Source organism: Garra rufa, chromosome 21 (assembly GCF_049309525.1).
Source record: "Garra rufa chromosome 21, GarRuf1.0, whole genome shotgun sequence".
Lineage (NCBI taxonomy): Eukaryota > Metazoa > Chordata > Actinopteri > Cypriniformes > Cyprinidae > Garra > Garra rufa.
This window is the reverse complement of record NC_133381.1, coordinates 19,654,948-19,682,216: the sequence shown is the minus strand read 5'-3', so window position 1 is coordinate 19,682,216 and position 27,269 is coordinate 19,654,948. Positions and strand designations below refer to the sequence as shown.

Sequence of the window (27,269 nt, the reverse complement as noted above, 5' to 3'; positions counted from 1 at the left end):
CTTTTGTATGCTTTACTCTTCCAAAGACATAAACCTGACTGGGCCTGACGTTATTTTTAAATCAGGATTGCTAATGATGAGGCATCATAACCCTTAAAAGAACAATACAACAACATTCTTCTGTATTATTACTCATACAAAATTGCCCAAACTTGTTTTTTGTTAAAGGTTTTACAGAGCTTCCTGATTTCTGAGTCATGTTTAATTTGGCTTTCCAATATTACATGCCAAAATAAGGCAGTGTCGGAAAACAGGAAACCACACAATGTCCTTAATGACAAGTTAATCAAGGGCAAGCAGCACTCAATTCAGATTTCAAAACACTAAAACGCTATAAACAAATAAAAATGAATGAATAAATAAATAATAAATATAGCTACAAGCAGCGATTACTGGGATCCAAGCGCTTTAAGACATTTAGGCACATATGACAAAAGACATTAAATATTACTTCACAAGCATGTAACCGCCTAAATCAATAATTTAAAAAAGCAATTTTGGCAAATCCTTATAGCGCCAGCTGTGGTCCGATCTCCCTAAAACTTTGCGTGCTTGTTTAGAATCACCTTTTCCATGTACTTACTAAGTTTTGTGAAGTATTGAGCATTCATTTAGGCTTTATAGGCTTTTGGGTGTGTTTGGACAGGCCCCTTTTCTAAACGACCCCGTTTTAGCTTCCCAAAGAGTAAATTTCATTTTTTTTTTTATAATTATTGACCTAGAAAGTCCAGAGATTTGATCCGATTTGATGTATGATCCGAATATTGTGCGTATGTGAAAAATAGCACAATATACATTTGTTTATGTCCTTGAAAAATGCAATATCACCCCATGGCCAATTGCTTTTAAAATTTCTCACAGACCTTTAAGACCATGAGTCGAACAGGCCCACCGATTAACCATGTCTATTAGGTGCTCCAAGTTCATTGGCCTATAGCGGCCATGTTTTTTGAGATATGCAAATGTCCTTATAGACGCATGTCTTTACAGACGCTTGTGGAAATTTAGACCAATTTTGCGTACCGATTTTCACATTGATAAGACAAATGGTTGCATAGTTATGCCCGTTTTTATGTTTTTATTTTCCCTCTTATAGCGCCACCAAGTGGTCAAGCTCCGCTGCTTTTTTTCATGTGACCTCAGATTTAGCTCTTACATATGTGTTGCGAGTTTTGCCAAGATATCCCATTCCGTACAAAAGTTATAGCTGTTTTAGTAAAGGCAACCCTGCCCCTTTCAAAATTTTTGGCGTCCCTTTGCGACGGAGAGTCTAAAGTTCAACTTCTTAAAAAAAAAATAATAATATTCACTCTCCAGAGAATCTTCCTGCACTTGTTTGGTTTTGATCGGGCAAAAAACCTAGGCCTGATGGTGATGTTAGTGATGTTGTAGACCAGTGGTCACCACACTTGGTCCTGGAGGGCCGGTGTCCTACAGAGTTTAGCTTCAACCTTAATCAAACACACCTGAACCAGCTAATCAAGGTCTTAATAGGTATACTTGAAACTCCCAGGCAGGTGTGTTGAGGCAAGTTGGAGCTAAACTCTGCATTACACCTGCCCTCCAGGATCAAGTTTGGTGACCCGTGTTGTAGACGGTGTGAGTTCAACCTCCCTCCAAGTTTCAAGTCTCAACGACCTATGGTTTGGTCTGCATGATCAGTTTTATGTGGAGATTGCTGATCCTAGCCATTTAATTACAATAGGGTTTTAGCACTACGTGCTTGTACCCTTAAAGGAACACTCCACTTTTTTTGGAAGTAGACTAATTCTCCAACTCCTTCTGAGTTAATAAGTTGAGGTTTACCATTTTGAAATCCATTCAGCCGTTCTCCTGTTCTGGCGATATCACTTTAAGCATAGCTTAGCATAGATCATTGAATCCTATTAGACCAATAGCATCGCGCTCAAAAATTACCAACGAGTTTCAGTATTTGTCATATTTAAAACTTGACTCTTCTGCAGTTACATTGTGTACTAAGACCGGCGGAAAATGTAAAGATGCGATTTTCTAGGCCGATAAGATTAGGAACTACACTCCCATTCCGGCGTAATAGTCAAGGAAGTTTGCTGCCGTAACATGGCCGAAGCAGGCGCAGTAATATCGCGCAGCACAACGTGACCAACTGCATGCACAGGGAGCGTTTCTCGTTGGAAGTTACCTAGCTGGGAACTAATTTCAGGCACTGCGTGATATTACTGCGCCTGCTGCATCCATATTACGGCAGCAAACTTCCTTGACTATACACCGGAATGGGAGTGTAGTTCCTAATATTATCGGCCTAGAAAATCGAATCTCGTTGGTCATTTTTGAACGCGATGCTATTGGTCTAATAGGATTCAATGATCTATGCTAAGCTATGCTAAAAGTGATATCGCCAGAACAGGAGAACGGCTGAATGGATTTCAAAACGGTAAGACTCAACTTATTAACTCGGGGGGAGTTGGAGAATGAGCCTATTTCCAAAAAAAGTGGAGTGTTCCTATAAATCTCTCTAAATATCTACCAATAACACACACTCAATTATTGTATTTTTTGAAAATCCATTATAAATACAAAAGTTATACCAATAAATTGAATGCATGTATTTTTTGTATTTATATTTTTTGTAATACCATGAATAATACCTAATTAGGTCTTTACTCCTTTGATCTGTTGTACAGACATCTCTTTGATATGGCAATCAAAGCAGTTATTATTTTCTGTGGGCGTGCGTGCAGCTCAAATATGAGATTTGCTGCAAAGATACACGTGTGACCTAACCCAGTAACATTTGCCTTTGATCCTATTGTAGTTTAGCACTGGGAACTACATTACCCAGAAGCCTCTTCACCCGATCAGTGACGCGGCGGCAGGTTTTTTTCTCCGCTCATCTAGTCATCTAGCCACTACAACACAAAACACCACCGTCTGTTTACAGTCTCTCTAGAAGCAGCCGGCGGACAGCAGCATTTTACAGGCATTATCTTTTGTTTCAATCCATCGTTTTTCTTCCGAGCCTGAGACTGACTGAAATCACGTCACATTTAACGGCAGAGAGATTATTTTTGTTTGAATTTTGAGGAGAACTCTCAACACCTGCCTTTGTTAGCAAGTTAGCCTCGCGTGTCCTTAAAGGCTCCTCATCCTTAATTCTCTCTTTATATCCTGGTTTGTTTTTATTTTTCAATAATTTATTAAGTCAAACAGCAGTTGTAGCTAAACCCGTGCTAACGGAGCAGCTCTTTGTTCGTGCCTCGGAAAAAAAAAAACACCAGCACCGCCGTAAGTACCTCATATTCACTAGAAATATACAACAATGCTTATGTTTCATACAATACCACTTACCTCTATTGTTTTTCGCAATGTTCTATATTTTCTTACATTTTGTTTCTCCTGACTATCATGTTGACTTTAATCCTAAGAATAATTTGAAGTTAAACAATAAATTGTTTTGATTTCGTGATTCAGTATTTAAGTACTAATATTTTTATTATATTGTTTGAGTCTATCAGATAAGCTGCAGTGTTCTACGTTTCTAAAAGCGAGGATTAAATCCCTGTAACTGAAGTAGTTATCTTTTAACAGAGCAAAGAAGTGTCATTTAGGATAGCCTATGACATATTTCTCTAACGTTAGGTCTTCTGTCACGTACGTACAAATACTGTGTTTTTTTTTTTTGCCTCTTGTGTTTTAGTGACTTACCTCACAACTGTTTATATTACATGTCAAGTCCAGTTATTGACAACAAGGCTTCGGTTCCATGTGTTTGCGAAGACAATGGAGATTCGTGCTAATTGAGAAAGCAGTGCACTCCATATACTTTATGGGCAGAATTTGCGTTGGCTTTTGTGGGCTCGTTACAGACGTGTCATTGTTCTTTGCTGATGTATTTAAACGCTCAGAGTCATTTGCATAGGCAGACCGAGCATCTGGTCCGACCCAATGTGGCCTTTGTCCCGTTCCCGTGCTAACGTCAGGATGTCAATCACCCCCCCCCCCCTTTTTTTTTGGTACCAGCCGGTGCTGCTACATCTGAATTATTTATTAGAACAATCAATGGATTAACATGCTTTAATACAACATTTACTGTCACTTCATTGTTTCTATAACATTCATGTATACTGCTGAAATGAGAAACTTCCAGCTTGGGAAACTGAACTTTCTGAATGCTGGCAATACAGTAGTGTTGTTTTCTCCCCTATAAACGGTGCACTTCCTTATTTGTGGAGTAAAGTTACTGGAAAGAGAGAATATTGTTCCTTCTGAGTTTGTTTTGCCTTGATGAATTACCAGGGACTCATTTCCTCTAGTCATTTCGCTGCTTTCCTTTAAACAAGGGCAAAGGTTACCACTGCTCAACACTTTGGGCTTTGTATTTTTTGCTGTACTGGTGATTTGAGTATGTAGTTTGTCTTTGTGTACACGTCACCTTATGTAACGTGTATTGCATGTATTCCCTGAAGCATGGTAGCCGTACGGACTCTGCTGTAGTGTAAGGTGATCTCAGTCTGTATCACTTTCAGTGTCTTCTGAGACTGCTGTTCTAGGATGCATTTTTAGTCTGTGCATCTTATCCAGTGCAGGGGTGTTAACTGTGAAAAACTGTTCCTGGATCAGCGCTATGATGGTGAGATACACATGAGGCCTGATCTGTTTGCAGCAGATCAGATATCTGTGAAACTGGCTGATGTCTCTGTCAGTTTGCCTGAATTGATTCCGGAGCTCATTGGAGCCATGCCATCATTCTCTGTTCAAGATCCCAACATTCAGGTTCCGTTTAGCTTTTTATTTGTTGTTTTGCTTTGCTCATCTTTGATCTTCTCTCAAAGTTGGCTTGCTGCCATTATGTTTTCTGTTTGCTATTCCTACATGTTTGGGAATGTAGGCAGAATGTAGGTAAATCCTATTGCAGCAGAGCAGTGAATCTATAAAAAAAAACTTTTGTGGGTTTCATTTTCATTTTTATCATAGGTTGATAAAATGAGATGTCGCCCACTTTTTCTCTGATCACTGCACTTTATATGTTACAGTGATGTACATTTGTTTGAAGAATGAGCACGGTGCTTTTTCGGAAATTGTACCAAGCCTTTCCGTGCCCCGTTGACCTTTCACCGTATTAACTGCTGATTGTGTCTGTTTAATTGAAATTGAATTGTTGACCCAAGTGTGCAGTACAGCATCATCTAGATCTATACAGCTGTTATGTGTTTGATCAGAATAATTCGTTTTCACAAATGTAAAGCTTTATGTTATCCTTAAAAAGGGTCGATAAGATTTTTTTCTTTGGAAGAAAATCATACTTTTATTCAACAGGGGCACCTTGTATATTGATGTGAAAAGTGATGGTAAAGACTAGGGCTGGATGATAAATCGAAAAGTAATCAAAAAAATGTAAAGTAATGAAATTCAGAACCTCTAACTGACATAATTTTCCTTTTTTTTTTTTCAAACCCAAAAATTATTCAGACACCAGATATACTTTTTGATATTTTTTTTACTAGTAAGTGCAGGACACTATAGGTAATTTACGTAAGTGAAGATAGAGAAATAAAGTAAAATGTGACATTATACCTAAAAAAAAAAAAAAATAATCAAACAGTGGACTCCTAATGAAACCAAAAATTTTGATTTGACACTTTGACCTGACCATGTTATCAGACGTTATGTTATTGAGATGAATTTGTTCTGACACAGTTTAACTCTTGAATTCTTGTCATATTTTATAAGGTTGAAGGTGTCTGAATAAATTTAGGTTTGACTGTATTACCATGTGTAGTTGCCGCTATACGGACGCGTATGACCGCTATGTCTTGTGTCTTTTGCAGCATCTCGCATGTCTTGCCTTTAAGATGATGTGTCAAGTTAATTTAAACTTTTACACACAGCGCCGTTCATCAATGTCAGTTCCAAAACAGTGGACCAATCAGAAGACCACGGAGGCAGGGCAGGCATTGCAAAGTTTTGTTTACAGTAGCAGTTTGGCATGCTAACTTTTGTATTTGGTGGCAACATGGCAGAGTAGGCATTCTGTGCTGCTCTTTTTTTTTTTTTTTTAAACCATTCCTGAGCACTGCATCTTGCGTTTTAAACTCAAAGACGTGTTCTCTTTGAATGGCCAGTAAGAACCATATAGAGTGACAGGACAAGATCGCTGAGAGGAAGATCACATGCAGCTGCAATCATGAGACAGATTCACATCTATAACTATGAAAGCACAAAACAATAACAAAGTAAAAAAGAATAATAGTTCATCATAATCAAGGTAAAACGTTGAGTTAATTGAGATTTAGATTTTAGGTCATATTGTCCAGCTCTAGTAAAGATGCTTAAAATGCAATATAATATTTATATTTATTGATTAATATTTCTACTTATTCATTAGTATTTTAAATCATGCTTGTTTGAAGTTTTATTAATCAAAAAATCCTGAAAAGTATCACTGTTTAAAAAAATATATAATTAGCAGGACAACTTTTTTCAACATTGCTTATAATATGAAATGTTTCTTGAGCACCAAATCAGCATATTAACATGATTTCTGAAGGATCATGTGACACTGAAGACTGGATAGGAATAAATGACATTCAAAGCAGACAAAAACAGAAAACCGTCATTTTAAATTGTAATAATCTTTCATAGTATTGCTGTATTACAGTATTACAATATTTTGTGGACAAAAAAAACCCCGTTATATTACCATACAACCATTATATTCTTTACTGTCTTTTGGCCACTTTGTTGAGTCTACACAATAACATTTTGAGGATGACGTGTATTGTGGAAACTAGGTCAGACAGTGGGCACCTCAGAGGAAAAGGAAGCAGGAAGAACTCTCTCTTTCTCACATGCTTGCTTGGCTGTGCTGACAGACTACTTCAATCCTTTAAGTTTGTTTGTAGTTGCAACACCTGGAAACTGAGGAAATGTATGTGTATTATATTTTAAATGGCTAGGTTAGAGTTGTCTTTACAGTAAACTAGGAGGTGGAGATGACAGTAAAGACTTTACATTGTTACAAAAATGGAACATGTGACACTGAAGACTGGAGTAATGGCTTCTGAAAATTCAACCTTGCCAACACAAGAAATATTTCACAATATTGACAGTTTTACTGCGTTTTTGATCAAATAAATGCAACCTTGGTTAGACTTTGTTTAAAAAATGATCAAAAATCTTACAGACCCCAAACTTTTGAATAGTAGTCTCTGTGACAGCATCAGACAGGTAACTTGTTTCTAGCACACCTGATCAGACTGTATATGTGACCCTGGGCCACAAAACCAGTCATAAGGTTAAATTTTACAAAACTGAGATGTATACATCATATGAAAGCTCAATAAATAAGCTTTCTATTGATATGTGATTTGTTAGGATAGGACAATATTTGGCCGAGACACAACTATTTGAAAATCTGGAATCTGAGGGTGCAAAAAATCAAAATACTGAGAAAATCACCTTTAAAGTTGTCCAAATTAAGTTCTTAACAATGCATATTACTAATCAAAAATTACATTTTGATATGTTTACAGTAGGAATTTTTCAAAAAATCTTCATGGAACATGATCTTCACTTAATTTCTTAATGATTTTTGGCATAAAAGAAAAATCTATAATTTTGACCCATACAATGTATTTTTGGCTATTGCTACAAATATACCCCAGCGACTTAAGACTGGTCCAGGGTCACGTATGTATTTTGATTGTTTTATCTCTGCTCGGCTCATCTGTTGAGCTTTATTTAAATTTTGGTACCTGATGTACCAAATAAAACCCGATTCTGATAACATGTCCTGCTGACTCTCGCTTTCTGCGTGCTTTTTGCTCCGAGCAGCTAAATTCTGAGCAGTGTGTGAAAGACGAGACTGGTCATGTGACCTGAAGGACACACCAACCCCCATCTCAGGCCTCTGTTCCCCTCAACTTCCTTTGGGGCGAGCCAGAGCTGATCACTGCGGGCTGTAAATGAGTTATTGTCATGGAGACTGAGAGGTCAGCCTCTGCCAGTCAAAGCTGAAATGGGCAGAAGGATGAGCTCTGGCATACAGAGCATCTTGCATCATAAAGAGGGGATACTGCTGTAAAGTATATCTACACACCAGCTGACTGTTGTTTAAACTGCTTTTATAAGTGTTAGCAGCTCTGAAATATGACTTGTTTCCTGTTTAGACAGCCATATCTAGAGCATCCCCCCTTAGTGGATCATTGGGATCATCTGACAGTTTCTGAGAAGATTGCATTATGCTCTCCAGGGTAGCAAGTGGTTCTTTAGATGCGTGTTTGGACGGCCAGCCTTTGTTTCAGACATGAACGCATCGCATGGAGACTCAATACAGTGTGTGTTTCTCTGTGGTTTCATGTACATGTGTGTGTGTCTGCATGGTTGGTTCATTGTCACAGTCCAGTCTGTTTGTTTCTCTTAGGTTTCAGTGCTCATGTCATTGAATAATTAAAAAGCTCCTGAAATTGAAGATCAGCCCCTCCCCTGTTCTCTCCTGTCCTCCCTCCATCTGTCTGTTCCGCACTCGTTTAAGACAGCAAGCCGTTTCACAGTGTTCGTAACCGTTTCTCGTTCCTAGATGGTTATCTTCAGTTTTATATTGCTTTCTCTCTCTTTGTTTGTAGTTTACAGTGGTCCCGTATTATAAGTTTAAAGTGTGCAAAGACTCCATATTTAGGGTTGTTCACAATGTTTTTTTAGTCCAAAATGCCATATTTCTATTGTTTTTCAATGTAAACTCGCAGACGTATTTGACAGTTGCATTCATGTTTTGCGTCTCTTGTAGCGCCTCGCATGACATGAGATAGAAACTGCAGTATTGAAAACTCTTTACAATATGATTTCATTTGTTAGACAACATGGCCTTACAAAAAAACAGTAGTTATATGGCAATTCTTCTTAAGGTTAGGCTCATTTCAACATTTACTAATCCATAAAATCATGTTAAACTGTTAAACATGAACAAACATGAATGATCATGTGTTTGTATTGAATAACATTTTGAATTAATGTTGTAAAAATTTATTGTTCACTTAAGTTTGTTAGATAATGCATGAACTTGATCTTATTGTAAAGTATGACAAAACTAAACTGGAGATCAAACGTGTTTTATTTGACTGTACTTTTATTTAATCCAAACTGCGTTCATATTTAATAATAAAAAGCTTTATAAACCTGCTAGAGTTATCCAGCCAAGAATAAGAACGTTTTCTGACAGACTGATATTAAGGACATAAACATTGTTAACGATACATTTGTACATTCTTTAACACACATATTTTGGATAAACAGGCCATTTGTGTGTATAAATAGTACATATATCATGTCTTTCTTTTACCCTAATAAAAATTATGGGAGCGTTAAATAGCTCAAAATCGTTCTAAGTAGGGCTGTGCAATTAATCGCAATCGCAAAAAAATCGCGATTTAAGCACATGCGATTTCTAAACCGCACAAGGCTGCGATTTTATCTATCCACCCAACGGCACCCCGCCCCCTTGAATGTCAAGTTCATTTTATTTTCGATATAGCGCCAGATCACAATAGAAGTCATTTAAGGTAATCTTTCCTATAGAACAGGTCTATACATAGTTCTTTTATTAAACATACTAAATTGCCTTATGTTATTTATCTTATTTACACTAAGGCATGGCATTTCTGTCTCTTCATGGTCGCGTGATTACAATGTCTCCTCCAAGAAAACACGGACTGGATCGCGGACTCCATTCATAAAAACCTAATCTACTATAGCGCGGAATGCCACGTAATTCGTCGATTTCTGGATTAATAAATCAAAAGTTGGTCTGTCACTTAATTCAAATCGCGATATGGACTAGTGTCTGTGAAAACTGAAATGCAGAAAGACCGTTTTAATATGAATCCTGCATGTTTCGTTTGCTTCTGTATTTATGAATGGTGGAGACGCGTTTTATTTCTTTACTACATGCAGACTGAAGCACACGTGACGCTCCCGCTAATTTTTGGCATTTGCATCTCACATGAACAGATGAACTCAATCGCCAAATCGCTGCTGTGAGTTTCACTTTTACCGTTTCATTTGAGAAAACTAGCATCATATACACCTAGAAACTTCACTGCAACCTGTCAAAATAAAAGTACGGTTTAACATGTAACAGATCAATATTAGTCCTGTATTACTATTGTACAGTATAATGTAGGTGTTTATATATTCCTATTTAAATAATTTACATAAAACAATATATATGATAAAAAAAAATATTACAACAAGATTAACCACTTAACTATTATTTAAACGTTTTAAACTGAATATAATTTTTGTTCCACGCATTGATTTTAACAGTAAATTTCTGTTTGTTTGACAAAAATGAAAAGGGTTTATTTTTCATTTGATTAAAAATAAATGTTTATGCTTTTTCATTATCAGAAAAATTAAAACACACAAGAATTTCAAAAAAAAAAAAAAAAAAAAAAACCAAAAGATTTTAGAACCCTCAATGTTAAAATAGAGAGTTTTGGACTTATTTTTCCACTGAAATGAATGTATTCGTTATTGCACAAAGTAGGCTAAAGTACTGGGGAAAAAAAGTAAAATGGCTTATTTATTTTATGTTGTCTGTTTTAAAGACAATTTTACTACAGTTTTTTTTTTATTAAACTTAATACTGTTATTTCATGGTGAAATGTTTTGTAATGCACTTCTTGTGCACTGAATACATTTAGTATGTATGTAGCTTGTTTGAAAAAGCAAAAAATAAATAAAAAAATCGCAAATAAAATCGCAATCGCAATATTTGTTCAAAAAATCGCAATATGATTATTTTGTCCATATTGCACAGCCCTAGTTCTAAGGCCCAGCATATTAGCGTTAACCGCTTATGCTAATAATTAACTACATTACAATCCGACATTCAAATTAAAATATGCAATAATGTTCTTAACAGAAGCTTTAAATATGATATTAAATTGAAACATACCATACTTGAACTCTTTAATTTGATCCTGCAGTCAGCCTTCAATGTGTTTTGTTCAGTTTGATGCGTTTCCTTCTTTTGAGAGAACCTAGACGATCTATGATGTTCGCCTTCTTCAGCCGAAAATCGAAAATGTTTGGAGCATTCAGAGTGACCGCATCAGCAGCAACGCCGAAGAGAGCGCAACTGCGCAGTGCGCACCTTTTAGATAGCGCGTCAAGAACCGGGTCGACCGGGTAGTCGGTACCACCGGTACTAAAGAAAACCTGGAACCGTAACATTTAAATTTTTTTAGTACCGACTTGGTACCGAAGTACCGGGACTTTTGACAACACTACTTTGGAGCATTTTTTTGAGTCAGTCTGTGTAAGTGTTTGTCAAATGTTCAATATAAATAATGTCTTTTGATAAGTTGCTTTCAGTCAGTGCATGAGATGCCTGAGAGTCTTCTAAACTGTTCTTGTGGAACAATTTAGTACTAAAGGACACTCGGTTTTGCCTCACTGTGCATACATGTGTTCCTGTGTGCGCACTGGAGGGTGGGGCATTGCAGAGGTCTCTTCCTTTGTGGTGTAATCGGTACCAGATGGAGGGGTGGGTGTGTGTTATTACACACCCCTCCTTTTCCTCACCTCACAAATTAAATCGAAACACACATTCAAAGAAATCTTCAAGAGCTGGCTGGTGAAACTGTGGCCGCATTCTCGCTGACAGACTTAATCATGTCATCTGACCTCTGGGACACCCCATGCAGATCTTGCGCTCTCAGTTTGTTTGTTGCTGAGCTTGAAGCCGAGGGCTTGTTTTCTTTTGATCCTCCATTAAGCAAACACACAGGCCAAGCTGAGACTTTATAACCGGGGTTTAAGTCAGATTCCATGCGCTCTTTGTTGCTCAAAGAAAGCCTAAAGCCAATTAGCCTGCTAGCTCAGAGCTGGGTGAATGGCCATGGTGAGGAAGTGTGTGTGAGTGATCCAAACAGTACTTTGGAGATTAACCAGCCTCATGGAGCGTGTGTTAGTAAATGAATATGGTCGGGTTAATTCTCTTTTCACCTTTTATAATTACTGATTGTTGTTTGGCTAGTTCAGACTAGAATCATCACTTTCTCAGACATCAAGGATTGCTTGTTTAGATTAGCCACAGACCACAGAGTTTGTTCCCATGAAGCTGATAACTTCTAGTCTTTGTTGGTTTCTTTGAATCTTTTATTTCTCCATCTTTCTCAACATCCTCTTTGATACGTGGTGCCAATACAAGACACTTGTTGCATGCGTCTTATTGTATTGATTTATAAATAAAATATTTTGTAATGTGGTGTAATATTTTGTGCTTGCTGTTTAGATTCTTTGATTTTTGCAAAAAAAAACAAAAAAACAAAAACATGCATGACCTTCAAAAGGACCACATTACAAAAAATGCGCCCACTTGCATTTCCAAATCGTATATGTGGGGTCGGCATTTGTCCCTTGCCCTAGAAAAAACTCTGGTTTTAAACATTTCACAGCGGCATGTAGGAAACGTTTGATGTTTCTCTCACTGCTTCAAAGGCCTGTTGTTCCTAGCTGAAATTTTTTCTCAAGCTTTGATTTTTGTTTTTCAGCAAGTCTAAAGGGTGACTTTAGGCCACTTTGTGCCAATTGCGTACGTGTCTGTATTTTTAAAAACATATTTCACATAAAAACTAAAATTCTGTCATTATTTACTCACCCTTATGTCATTTCAAACTAGGGCTGCAACAACGAATCGATAAAATCGATTAAAATCGATTACTAAAAGCGTTGGCAACGAATTTCATAATCGATTCGTTGTGTCGCGCGACGCAGAGACATTTGGTTGTTATTATATATATTTAAAAAAAAAATTGAGCGCAGAGCGGAGTGGACACATTCGGTCTCTCTCCCGCACTGATGCCAGCAGAGTTCGGCACCTCATAAGCTGTGTTTCCATCCAAAAATGCGAATTTAACTTATGCACAAAACTGGAACATTTGAGCATAAAGCACCGTTTCTACATTTTATATATATATATATATATATATATATATATATATATGCGCTGCCCCGATTTATATCAAACATGTTTGATATTTAAGCCTACTTTGGCTAGGCTACTTTCACAGCAGCCCATGCTCGATCGCAAAACAGCTGCTGTACGGGTCGTTGGATAGTGGAGATGGAGAAAACTACTTCTATAGTTTTTGTAACACTGTCTGTCTGTATAATGTGTCGAAAACATACCACAACCGTAAGGAGAAAGAGGAGCTCTGCTGAGGTGAAATCGTCTCAGTTTTGAATAGGGCTGTGACGGTGCTGGCACGTTGTTTTTTTATATATAGCCTACACTTCAGTCAGCGAACAAGCAGCCTAAAAACGCTAAAATAAATCAAAGAAATAATATATTTAATTAAGAAAGTAGCCTAAGAGTATTAAATAGGCTAGTAAACAAACATTCCTTGTAAAAATGTCCGACAGCTCATCAATTTTTGGCCGACTGAATTTCCAGTCCGTCTGTCTTTTTTTCTCTTTCTCTTTCTCTTTCTCTTTCACAGCTGCTGTTTTAATAGCAAAGTGATTACATTTATTTTCGTTCCTTTAGTTTATAAAGTTAATTTAGAGATATATTTGGAACACTTTTTGTTTGTTAAATTCAAGTTTTTATTTTTTAAAGTTATACCTAGCAAACAGCGGCAGACAGATCAAAAGCCTGCTTAATTCATCGCGATTTAAATTAAAATCCATTGATATAAAAAACTTAAAACATATCACAATATTAGTTTAATCATTCAATCAAGATAATTCCAAAGTTTGTGCGGAGAGAAGCGCGCTTTGCAGGACATGGAGACGCCAGTGCAATGTGCAATTTCTTTTTTGCTCATAAAGGTAAGAGTAATTTACCACCCGGGCCGGAACTGTAATGGGTCTACCTTAGTTTGTGTGTACTAACAGTATCAACAAAATGTGCTCTTAAAGAAAACAAACAGAATACGCTTGATATCTTTGGTTTAAACAGGAGCGCTTCACAATAATTAACCGAAACCCAGGTAATTGCCTCACAAACACAATATCTATAGAAAGCTTTAAATTATTATTTTACTATAAAACGAAATAATTAAAATCGAAAACAAAACTCTTTCATTAGCTAATCCATAAAGATGCATTAGGCATTAATGAGCAGATGGCAGGATCGTCAATTTCATCTTTGCAACACTGAATCAGAAAATACTAGTTTATTAATAAGTAATTCGAATATTTTCTTAATTTTTGCCTTGACTCATTCATGGTAATTACTTTTGCTGGGGCTTTGAGGCCAGTTTTGCGTGCATTTGAATGCGGAACTCTTCCAGCTGGTCGCTGCTGATGGCAGGACACTAAACACCGCCATGGCAGAATGAATGTAGCAGAAAGTTAGTCAAGTTATCCCGTTCCAGCGTGCAAAGTCACATGACTTTTTTTAATGCGCACTGAGGAATTTAATTTGAGAGGCTTCTTGATGGGAAATGCAGCATGTACACCACAGCAAGCCGCTGTCTTGACGGATAGTAATTTTAGTTTATTTAGTCTATATATTTGGCAGATGTAAAGCATACATGTGTATGTTTTTTGTGTTAGTCCATTTTTATTTTATTATTATTATTATAACAGTTCAAGGAGCAACATGTTCGTGCACTTTCTAAAGATTTTAGTTCTGTTTTTGAATAAAGGGTTGTAAATCCCTTGTTTTTTTTTAATCCGATTCATCGATTAATCGAAAAAATAATCGACAGATTAATCGATTATTAAAATAATCGTTAGTTGCAGCCCTATTTCAAACCTTTATGACTTTTGATATTTTGAGAAATGCTTCTCAAAAACCAACATTCTTTAAAATTATGTCTTTTGTATTTTGCAGAAGGAGATGTCTTGGGTTTGGAATGTATGAGGGTAAATGTTGGCATAATTTTCATTTTTGGGTGAACTATTCCTCTTAAGATGCTTTGTTTTGCACATCAATGCACATGGTGATTCTTGTGCATGTGTGCGTGCAGGCTCCTGGATATCTGATTCATCTCACCATATCTCTTCTTCACCATCTGTGCTTTCATCTTTAGCTCATATTCATCATTGTGATGATGCTGAACCCATCCGTTGTGCATCTTTCTTGGTCGACAGTGTTATATTTATTTGAATAGTTTTCTGTACAGAGTGGTGGGAAAGTAGTAGTGTGGTAAAGTCTGGTGTTCCTGCTAGGGATGGGTCACGATTTTCGAATATTCGATTAGTTGATTTAATTACCGAATATCGAATAGGTTGTGCGATTATTAATTTCCCCAAGTGTTCGGTGATGATGTGCGGGGGAGGGTGGCGCCGCCAATAACGCTCTTCAAAGCTGTCAAGGACAACAGAAGAACAAGATTTCTAATTCTAATAAAATGAATGAGAATGAAGTGCAGTGCAAACTCTGCAGTGCGAGGTTTGTTTATCATAGTTGAAACACTGCAATGCAAAGGCTGTTCTCTGCGGCCGGAATATCTCAAACAAAACTCTGAATGGAAACGTGAAGATGCGCATGAATTGAAAAAATGCGCATAAAACGTATGTGCACAAATAAGTAGGATAGACTTTTTGTCCGATAAGAAAAAAAATGTACATAAACTACAATAAGAAAACTTTAACAGAATAAATGCGCTTTAAAAAAGTCATGTGATTTTGCACGACGGAACGGGATAACTTGACTAACCATCTTGTTGCACAGCAATGTTGTTTTAGTGATTCTGAAATGCTTCCTGCTGTCACTTGCCCACCACGGCACCAGCCCCGCCGTCGTTTTGATTATTTTATTTTTAGTAATAAAAATCATTTAGTTCAGTTAGAGAACAAACAGTACAATTGAGAACTGAACGCGGCTGCTCAATGCAGTCTAACAGTCGCATCTGGGGCAGGAGTCTGATTTCATCACATGAGGAGTGCAAGTCGAGTGAGGTGAGAAAGGCAATATGTTGGCAAAAGATTTAGTTTTTAAACGAAATGCAAAAGTGTCTGTTTTAAAAATAATTTGACTGCTGCCGTTTATCTAAAAGGTGATTTTGGAAGCTCATTGGAAGAACATTCGTTTATTTATTTGGTTCCACCGTGTTTGCTTATGTAACAGTTATTTTATTTTTGTTAATAAATGAATAATTCTATGTTTGATATAGACTAAATAATTTTGTCGTACTGTTTTGTTGATGTCCATTCAATTAATAGACACCGAATTGACGCTAAATCGAAAGTAAAATGCTCACGGTCTATTTAAAGCCATTTAAAATCAAAGGAAAGCGTGGGAACGAGGGAAAACTCTAACGAACTATCCCCAGCATTTTTTTTTTTTAATGCTATGAATGTTCATGCTCATTTTTAAAACAGAAATGTCTTGGCTTATTAGCAGCTGAATGCTAATCGATGGACTGTTAATAAGTGCCATAATTCGTTTGTTTATTTATTATATTAATATTTCAGCAATCATACATTAAAACCATTTAATGGCTTATGTTAAGACAGATTTGTTAAGACAGATTCTCAAATGAATTAAACAGTTTGTTATCATACACACTGAAAGCGTGAATGGTCTCGTGTCCTCTCTCTGTTTATGTATGTGCGTGCATACACGGGAGGGGTGCGATTTTCGAATAATAATCGAATAATACCCTGCGATTATCGAATAGTATTTTTGCTTAAAATGCCCATCCCTAGTTCCTGCCCAGGTGGAGGTCACCTGCTTCCTTTCAGCGGTTTTACTGTGATTGACCACATGTGCAGTTTCTCATTAGTGGTGGAATGTTTTTGTGATGTGTTCATTAGGATCCTTTAGTCGGTCTGTGCAGTTACTTGTAAAGTGATTCATAGATTTTGTGAATTGTTCCGTTTGTTGTTATTCAGATAAATTTGGGGTGTTCTTAACCTACGTACCTGTGTTAAAACTGCTTTGAACGTGGCTCAGATGATTATAATTAAGAGCTGGAACTACCCGTTTTATATTATTAAAGAAGTTCACTTCCAGAATGATAATTTTCCCATGTCAACCAAGAAGTTCATGTCTTTTGTTTCTTCAGTCAAAAAGAAAATATTTAGATTTTTTTTTTTAATGTAAACATTTGAGGATTCTACTTATAGTGGACTTTAATGGGAGCCAATGGGTTGAAGGTCCAAATTGTAGTTTCAATGCAGCTTCAAAGAGCTCTATACAATCCCAGCCAAGGAAGAAGGGTCTTATCTAGCAAAAGGATTGATCATTTAAGTATATTCTTTTTTTTTAACCACAAATGCTCATCTTGCAGTAGCTCTGCAATGCGCATATGTTACTTGCGTTGCATAATCACATTGGAAAAGTCCAGCACGGTTAGTTCTTCGGCTGTGTACTTAGGGTAGGGTACGGCAAAAAACTCCATGTCATTTTCTCCTCCAACTTCAAAATCATCCAATATAGTTTTTTTTGTAAAGGGCATTTGACTTTCTTTGCATGTTTGCTTTGTAAACACTGGGTCGGTACTTCCGTCTACGTCAAGCGTGCTTATGATTACGCAATGTGTGAGGTCGAGCTAGTGCAAGATGAACATTTGTGGTTAAAAATTATATAAATTTGTTTTTTTCTTAGAAAATTACCTATCGTTTTGCTAGATAAGACCTTAATTTCTCGGCTGGGGTCATGTAGAGCCCTTTGAAGCTGCATTGAAACTGCAATTTGGACCTTCAACCCGTTGGGCCCATTGAAGACCACTATATGGAGAAAAATCTTTTTGACTGAAGAAAGAAAGAAATTAACATCTTGTATGAAATGATCGGGTAACTTATTTTTAATATATTTACACAAAACAGTATGAAGTTTTTTACTAGTACAACATTTAATTTTTCAATTAATGTATGTTCTCAAAGGCCATAACTTGTTATAAATCCTTTCCTGAGCTTTAAAAAGAGCTTAATCTCGCGAAGACTGGAAGTTTCCTTTGACACTGTTGTGTACAAATCCAGACAGCTTTAATTTGTCTGTGGTTGGCCATGCGTACGGGTGTTCAGCGGGTGCGTATCGCTCGTCTGTTCCATCTCCTGAAAAGCAGCTGCACACCCAACATGCTCCACTTCAAACTCCTATCACCCATGTGTGGTGCTTGTGTATCCCACAGACCAGATGCCCATGCTGGATGCAGATGTGTCCCTCCCCTCTGCTTCCTAACTTCTCATTTCAACTTCCTTCTCTACTTTTGGATCTATTTTAGACCACAGATGCCACCAATACGTCTCCCTAATTTCTCGGTGGGAACGGTTTAAGCTTCCACATCCTACCCACTCATGAAAGGAGTTTTCCTCACTGTTAAGTAGGGGTGGGAATCTTCAGGCACTTCACGATCCGATCCGATTCCGATTCTGGGAGTCACGATCCGATTCCAAAACGATTCTTGATCTACATTTTTTCCCCAATTAATTCTTCTGCTGTGCAAATACAACTTTACAATTTTAAAAACATGTAAAATTGCAGTTTCTATGCTTTTTGTTTATAGTTGGAATCTCTGTAAAAGTAGGTGTGTCAATCTTCACCGGTTTCAAGATTCAAGTTAATTACTGTTTTCATTAACAACTAAATATCACGATGAACACATTCTCAGTTTTCAATAGTACTGCACATGGCTACATTTTCACATTTGTTTTATATCAAATTTAATTTGGGCCAACTTTACTTTATTTTTTAATTATGTAAGCAAGGTACTTTTTAAAACAATTACTTATTTAAAATAAGTTTTCTTCAGGTATCCGAAAGTTTACAGACAATAGTTTTTCTTTTTTCCTCAGCATTACTGCCATTTTATTATTACTGATGAGATCATAGACAGGCAGCTTTAACAGGCTGCATTCAAACTAATGCACAGCAGTGGCGAGAGGTGACACTTTTATTTACCAGGTATGCTGAGTGCTAAAACCACCAGTAATACCAAAAATAATAATATCTTTACATTATTTAGACACCAATAAAATCAGAGACGAAATCATATTTTAATATTTCCTCTTTTTCCTGTTTATTATTATTTTTTAAAATATATATACATTTTATATAGGCTATTTTTTTCTGTGGACTTTAAACTTTTGAATTGTTGAGAAATTATGAAAATATACATATTATATATAATATACAAAAATACAATACATTTTTGGCAATCAGGATCTGGCAGCAACAGCGCGTTTTTCCGCTTGGGCGAGCGCTTCTCGGACAGCTTACCCCGCGAACGAAATCACGCGCATGACAGCAAAACAGAATGCGCATCAATTCTGAGGAGTCAAGGAAGATGCGGAGAATCTGCTTGCCCAGAAGATTCAAATAAGGGATTCATTTATAAGCATGTTTATATTATTTAACACGTGAACGCATTCTCTCTGACAGCCTGAGTATGCAGGGCATTAGCAGCTTACTGTATATGGACGGAACGCCAATGATGCACAGATCTATTTCAATATATCAGATGTTTTGTCCTGCTCTGAAAACATAACTGACTGTATGTACAGTTTCGTTTGAAACTATTCCAAAATGCAAGTGCATTTAACCGCATCCGCAATCGAGCTTTAGGACGAACAAACACAAAGCGCACGTGAGTCTGTCAGTGCAACAGTTTCTTGCATTCCAGACGGCAGAAATGAACGCATATCTAAAGTAAAACACGACGGATGGAAGCACACTGTCAAGCATTATGCGCACGTGTCTCACAGTGCAAATTCTGTGCGCTGTAGCCAGCCGCGTCTCTAGCGCGCACACGTGCCATATGCAGAAAAAAAAAAGCTCAGAATCGATTCTGAAATATTAGGAATCGATTCAGAATCGTTGAAGAGAGAATCGCGATGCATCGATGCATCGATTTTTTTCTCCCACCCCTACTGTTAAGCTGTAATTCAGACCTCTCATGACAGCAAAGCGACACTAGAACCTGTGTTCGTGATTCAGCTGGAGTTTAAAAATTCTCATTTTAATTACAGAGGTGGCACCTTTTTTTCCCTCAAGAGTTCTCGAAAGGGAGACTCCTACAGATAGGCATTTAAATCTTTGGATCTGAGTTTTTGGCGGTTTTGTTGTATGGGAAATTATATTTTCACTGGTTAAAATCTGACTTTTTCCATGTTTAAGTGCTAAAATTGGGTCCCCAGAGCATCTACCAACCCAGAAAATGTGAAAAAGGACAACCCAGTAGCTTTGTTCCACCCACAGCACTGTCATTTTGTTTTCACAAGGGGTGGCATGGTTCACAAAACCCACGGTTCGGTTTGTATCACGGTTTTAGGGTCACGGTTTTCGGTTCTGTACGGTTGTTGTTGTTATTTTTTTCTTTTAATCTTTAACACTCCAGAAATGTACTTCAGCATATGATATACAGCTTAATTATCCACAATTTAGGATACAGTATTAAAAAAGTTATATATATCATGTAATCATGCATAAACTGAATTTGACTTGACTTTAAGCACATTATTGGGACCATCTCTGAGGATAGCTAGGAGAGATTTCATCAATGTCTTCTCTCTTGATACAGCAAGAGAGAAGACATTGATGACATGCTTTTCATTTATTTGGCAATAACAGGAGAATGTGTATTGCTCTCTACAGGAATTTATGTGCTTTTTTTTGCACATAAAGATTGAACTGAAGAATTAACTAATAAACAAGTTATTGGTTGGTTCATGTCATATGACCTGCGGTGCGCTTGCGGCATACTGAAAAGTTGAGATGTTTTTATCTTGATGCGGCGCAGACACGCCTGGAAAAAACGAGCGCGTCCCTTCCATTATGAGCGTGCATACCGTGCGTCCACATTTGAAATAACGAACATGAGCGCGCAAAAGACGCTACATGTGAACGGCCCCTTATACGACGCTGGCGCATCCTCCAACTCCGGGCAGCCTTCGTTATCTCTCCAACTTCCCATTTCTACACGTGGCGTAACCTGCAGCACACCACTTTTACAGTCTGTATGTCCACACACACCTCTTATTTCGCGCAAAAAGGACACTCACTACGTGCACGAGGCTACATTGCACATGCGTTGAACCGTGTGACGCACACACGCACCGAACCGAGACGAGCAAACCGAACGGTTCGTTTTTTTTTCCATGTACTGTGCCACCCCTAGTGACAACCGTGTACTAGTTCTAACGCCATGGCAAAAGTTTGAGCAAAGCATGCTAGCTGTTCTGTCGTTGGCTGCACAGATGAGCACTATTTAGAGTCCCAGCCTCAGAGGAGATGAGAGCAGTGGATTTGATTAATTTACTGTATATTACGTTTCTGCCACACAGATCTAATATGAACATGCAAATTCTTTCCCGAGCTGTTTACTTTCACAGATATAACTGATTGTTTTTGTAACCCATGTGAGTTTTTAACACAAAACTTGTGTGTATTTGACAGTTTGAGTGCAATAAGACATGAAAGAGAACTTAGTTTAGTACTTGCATGCCATGTGACAGCCGCTTTCTGTACACATGCTTCGAATGTGTGCGCTCAGAAAATGTTTTAAATCAGAGTATCTAATGCACAAGGCACAGCTCTTTTTTGGAAAAGGGGGTGGGGAGCAGTAGCTCATTTGCATTTAAAGAGACATGCACGAAAATGGCATGTTTCTGCTTCCACTCAAAATGGCCATTTTTAAAATGACATCATAAATGATCTGTGGGCTATTTTGAGCTGAAACGTCACAGACACATTCTGGGGACACCTGAGACTTATTGTAAAAAGGGGGCATAATAGATCTCCTTTAAAGTGTGTGGATTTATTTGCTAATTGCCTGATATAGATGGGTTTATTTGCTCTTTTTAATGTAGTAAAATCAGCTGTTGACTGAGCTTTTCCAACTCGCTATATTGGGTCAAACTGTGCTTGTATGTGTCTCAATGAGTAGTATGGGAGTTGTCTGAGCTAAAAAGTTGCTACAGGCATATACCTGAACACTCATACATGTCTCTGAAGTCTGGCAGGTTTTTCTTGGAGTTAACATGTCAGACAATAGCACATCAGTATAACAAAAATGTATGTACATTTGTGGAGGTAATGGTAAAGGCTCATCATGTATTTATAGTTCACCAGTATTATGTTCTGGGGTCGGGGGTCCTGTCATTTTCTCACAATCTGAAACCATGTTCTGTGTGAAAAATTAAGAAAAGTAGGTTTCAGAGATGTACCTGATGGATAAAATCAAGTTCCCACACTACACTTTTTTTTTTTTTTTTTTTTTGTCTAGAAAACACTTCTATAGTATTATCCTAGCACACTAATCTGAAGAGTCTATATTAGAGTAAAGTTGTGGAAATAAGGCCAAGCTGCTGTGGTTACTGGGCCTAAAGCCCAACCTGAGCTATAGTAATGCATCTCTGTGTGCACTGAAGATTTATCGTGAGCCGGCTCCCTGCTTCTCACCAGCACTGAAACAAAAGCTAAACTATATTCAGTATTTTTGATTTGTGAAAGCTGTGGGTTAAGCCGTGGTTGTTGACATCTCAACTCTGAAACAGTCCTAGTTTTGTGGCTGACATTTGTTTTTTTTGTTTTTTTCCCTGCTTGTTGATCAGGAGTTTGCGTGAGTCTCGTTCTCAGTCACAGTCCTGTTCAGGCTTAACGCTAACCCGCTCTGTCTCGCTCCTCATGGGGTCGGGTTATTTTTCAGGTCAGTATTCAGAGAGGGAGTGTGAGACAAATCAGGACAAAAACAGCAGGGGTGTGTGTGAAACGGTGTGCATCTGTCCCGTACTGTATTTTGGTCCAGTTGCTGACTGTAAAATAGCTCTCTGAACTAGTAACTCTGTACACGCAAGAAGGTTATTTAGTGTTGTAGAGGTAAAACTATAACCATGTGAACATTTATGTAACTGTTTACTTGGGTTACATGAAATAGTCTTCTCTGTGGTGAGAAGAGGAGAGATGTGCAGATATAGAGAGTGTGTCGGTTGTTTTACTGACTATGTGAGGTGGTTTTGTGTGTGAAACTGAGAGAGCTGGAGAAAACGGCTAAATATCTGAGAAATCTGCATGCATAAGTGATGCATAAATCTGATGACCTTCAAAAAAAAGTATTTTTACCTTTTGTTTTCTCTTTTCCACTTTGCATTGTTCCAAGTTATTTCAATTGTCTTAGAATTACCTGTTGTTTTAAAATTGCAGTAGAGTGTGTTTTGCTGTGTAAATATACAGTAGTTAGCTGGTTTTTTCCTGTTAATATTACTGGATTTTCAAGCCAGATAGTAACCAACACACAAATCAACCATTGATACAAGTTCATACACACTCTCTGTAAAAAGGTTGCTTGCGGTTATTTTACTGTACTTCTGCAAGAGTGTGTGTGTGTGTGTGTGTGTGTGTGTGTGTGTGTGTGTGTGTGTGTGTGTGTGTGTGTGTGTGTGTGTGTGTGTGTGTGTGTGTGTGTGTGTGTGTGTGTGTGTGTGTGTTGTAAAGCACCTTTTGCCTTTTTCCTTTTCCTTTGGTACTCTTGCTTTCTCACTTTCTAATCTTTTTCACACTCTCTCGCCCTCTCTCTGTTTTAGTGTAAGGGTCGTGTGTAAACAGTGTGATTTCTAAGAACAGGAATAACTGTTATTATACTTCATGGTACAATAGTGTGACAAATGAACTCGTTTTGTAGTGTAGGAAGGGTTGTGAGTAGGGTTGCCACTTAAAACACCTCTTTCTTTTCCTTTGTAACATCACCACTGACTTCCTGTTCTGTGGTCACTTGTTAGTAAGACATGCAGATTACTAGTTAAGCTCCTTTTTTTTCTCCAGCCAGCCTTTTTTTTATTAATAAGTGCATCCTCTAGTCCTAGAGTTGTGAGACGCTATTTAAAAAGTCAGTTTAGTGCATATTTACATAGAAGAATGGCAAAGCCTTGTATTGAAATAAAACACACACGTTTTGTGTGAATGGCTAGTTAATTGTCCTAAAGGCCTTTTTGTCGTTATATGAGAAGTTAATAGCTCAGGTTAGCACCTGTTAGCACTTCACATGCTGTGGATGTCATTTAGGCCACATGCTTTGATGGTATTATCAGGATTGTATGGGGCAGATGTTGATTTTGTATGGCTGTGAGGAATTTATGAGTGCAGTTTATGCATGTGCCCTATTAACACTCGTAACCCTTGTTAAAGTATTATACAGGGACTGTATGGCCACATTCTCCACTACACCCTTAAAGTAAGTGACTCAGAAGTACAGCACTAACACACACAGTTTAAGCCCGTAGCAACAGTCTGGTATGTGGGACAGGGATCGCTGTGGGAGGACTGAGGGAGGTGTGAATAAAGAAGACTGTCTGGATGGAGGGATGGAAGAGGGTGCGAATCCCCAGAGTAGCTGGCGCCGCTGTTTAGGGACAAAGAAGGAGAAGATGGACATGAAGAGACAGAGCTCTTGTATATACAAGTTGGCGGAGTTAAAGCCCACATGGAAAAACATTAGAATTGAGCCCATATAATTAATTTACCGTTCCTGGTTAGATTTTGAACGATTTTGTAGAGCATGTAATGGGAAAAGGTTAATATGGAAACCTTTTACTCAGTACATGGCCCGAGTGCATGTTTTTCCAAAGAAAATACTGTTTGTAAATTTTTAATTAAAATGTAATTACTTTCTTTTCCTCTGAAATGGTTTATTTTTTGCTTATACCACTTGACCTTGTGAAGGCTAATAGATCAGATCATCAGTATACATGATTTCATGTAAAAAAAAAAAATTGTTAGAGTGGCCAAGGATCAGCAATCTTCACATAAAACTGATCGGGCAGACCAAACTGTAAGTTGTAGAGACTTTAAACTTTGAGGAATGGTAGTACTCCCACCATCTACAACGTCACCAAGACTCTCCCCAATCGGCCTGATGGGAACGCTACAGTGATCAAAAGTATGAAACCGCTAGTAACTCCTTAACCATTCGTCGCAGGCTCAAGTGTCTTGGCTCACACCCCTCATTCGTCCCAAAAAAATTTAAAAACCTACTTTTGCGAACTTGTCCTAGATTTTTTTTTTTTTTCTTTTTTCAGAACCAAACTAGTCCAGGAAGGTTCTCTGGAAAGTATGCATCAAGAATTATCCGAAAAAAAGTTGAACTTTGAAATCTCCGTCACAAAGGCAGGACCGGCTATAACTTTTGAACAGTATGAGATATCTTTGCCAAACTCACGGCACGTATGTAAGAGCCAAATCTGAGGTCACATGAAAAAAGTTGTGCTGTTTAGCCACTTGGTGGCCTATCAACATGAAAATCAGTATGCATGCTCTTGGTTCAAAGGGCCACAAGTGTCTATAAAAACATTTGCGTATCACAAAAAACATGGCCGCCATAGACAGATGAACTTTGGGCTTGCGATGTTGCATTTTTCAAGGACGATTTTAAACTATTGTAAATTGAAAAACCTACTTTTGCAAACTAATCTTACACAGCAAAAATGCCAGTCTACATTTAACTCAATTTGAGTCAAATTTAACACTCCTAAAATGTATATATGACTCCCTCTGTTTTGGAGTTAAAACAGCACTTTCAAAAGTGTGAAACATGTACATTACTGTTAAATTTGACTCAAATTGAGTTCATTGCATACTGGCTTATTTTGCTGTGTGTTTAGGTAAAGAAAAAATGAAAAAATAATCCACAACAGTGCATGTTTACTTTTATTTATTCATTTTAATTGAAACATTGTAAATCTTTTTCCCTGCACCAAAATGTCTTCACATTCAGTGTAGAGAACATGTTCTTACAACAATTAAAACATAATGTCAAAGCAAATCAGTGCAGAAAAAAAAAACATTCTTATTTGGTCCATAAGTATTCTGAATGTTATTAGGATTATAATGATTTAATTTATCATTACCATCAACACTAAATGCATGTTAATGGTCACTGAACAAAGTCTGTGACAATGGCGTTTGAACCTCCTCTGAGAAAGTAGTCCCTTTCTTTTCTTCAGCACGACAAGATGTGTTTCTCTGCAGTCCACAGCCAAGCAAAAATCCACTCCCATTTGCAGCATCACAAAAAAGTGCACCTGTAAAATTGGAGGAAAAAAAACAATCATTTGACATTAACTTATCAAAACTATTACCAGGTGAAATGTCAGAAACAAATATTAATTACAATACAACAATAGTTTACAACATTTACCCAAAAATGTTTATTCTCATGTGGTTCCAAACTTGTATGACATGCTGTACACGGTGTCTGTGGGATGGCATTAGTTTAAGTAAACAACAATTCAGGTGAACAATTTGTTTTAAGAGATATTTCACCCCACAATAATAATGATATAATAATGATATATATTTTTTTAATTTATCTCTGTGTTGTTCTAATGCCATTTGACCTTTTTGGAACATGAAAAGTTATTTTTTGTCCCACTTGTGCTTCATATAATGGCAGTGCATAGCGACTAACATCCAAACTTTAAAATAAGGAAGAAAAAAAAGACAGAAAAGTATACAAAGTGGTCCCATGTGACACATGCTGTATATTCACAGTGTTCTGGGTATGAAAGGGCCTGGTGAGAAACAAACTGAACATTTACATAATTTACAGAATATCCTGACCTGACTGTTGGTCTTTGTGCATTCAACCAGGACAAGCACACAAGTTGTGAACAATCAAGATTAATAAAAACACAGCACAATACAAAATATGGGCTTTTTTTCTCTGAGGTAAATATATAACATTCAGCTGTCATTTTGACAGTCACGGCAACTGTAGCTCCGGTCCGGAGTCAGTGAAGAAGGTTGCACTTGCACTAATAATGTCTCATAAACACGCAATCGCGCACAGAGACCAACAACCAAATCAGGATATTTGTTATATAATATGTAAAATTTTAGTTTGTTTCTCACCAAAATTTATTGTGTATCTGCACAACACTTGGAATATACAGCACATGATGCATGAGACCACTCTATTATACTTTTGTTTCTTTTTTAAAAGCCTGATGTTAACTGCCATATACTGACATTATATGGAAAAGCACATTCGGAACATTTGAATATAATAATAAACTAAATTTGGTCAGGAGACATAACCAATTACTAATTGCCATTTTAGATCTGGTCAGTTTATCATTATAGTGGTTTGATTTGACATCAATTAAAATCAATGAGAAACGTTTCGGATCGCTTAGACACGAACAGCATAAAAATATTATTAACTAATATTATTTTACAAAATACATATAGTAAATTAAGTAAAACACTTACTTTTCGGAGTTTTTTTTCCTGTTAAAACCAACATCCCGTCTGCTCTGCATCGTGAATGAAAGAAAATATCCCTCTGAGAAAATTGTAGGACCGCACAACACATAAATATCGCTATAAATCAATTTGATGT

General features: G+C 37.3%; 1 protein-coding gene across 1 annotated transcript in view; it reads left to right on the top strand.

Annotated features, from left to right (window-relative positions):
* The first annotated feature begins 2,902 nt into the window (after positions 1–2,902).
* Positions 2,903–27,269, top strand: part of peli1b (pellino E3 ubiquitin protein ligase 1b) — a 51,510-nt gene continuing 27,143 nt past the window's right edge. The window contains exon 1 of the mRNA XM_073826651.1: positions 2,903–3,264. The gene's annotated coding sequence lies outside the window, so the exon portion shown is untranslated. The remainder of the gene's footprint in view (positions 3,265–27,269) is intronic.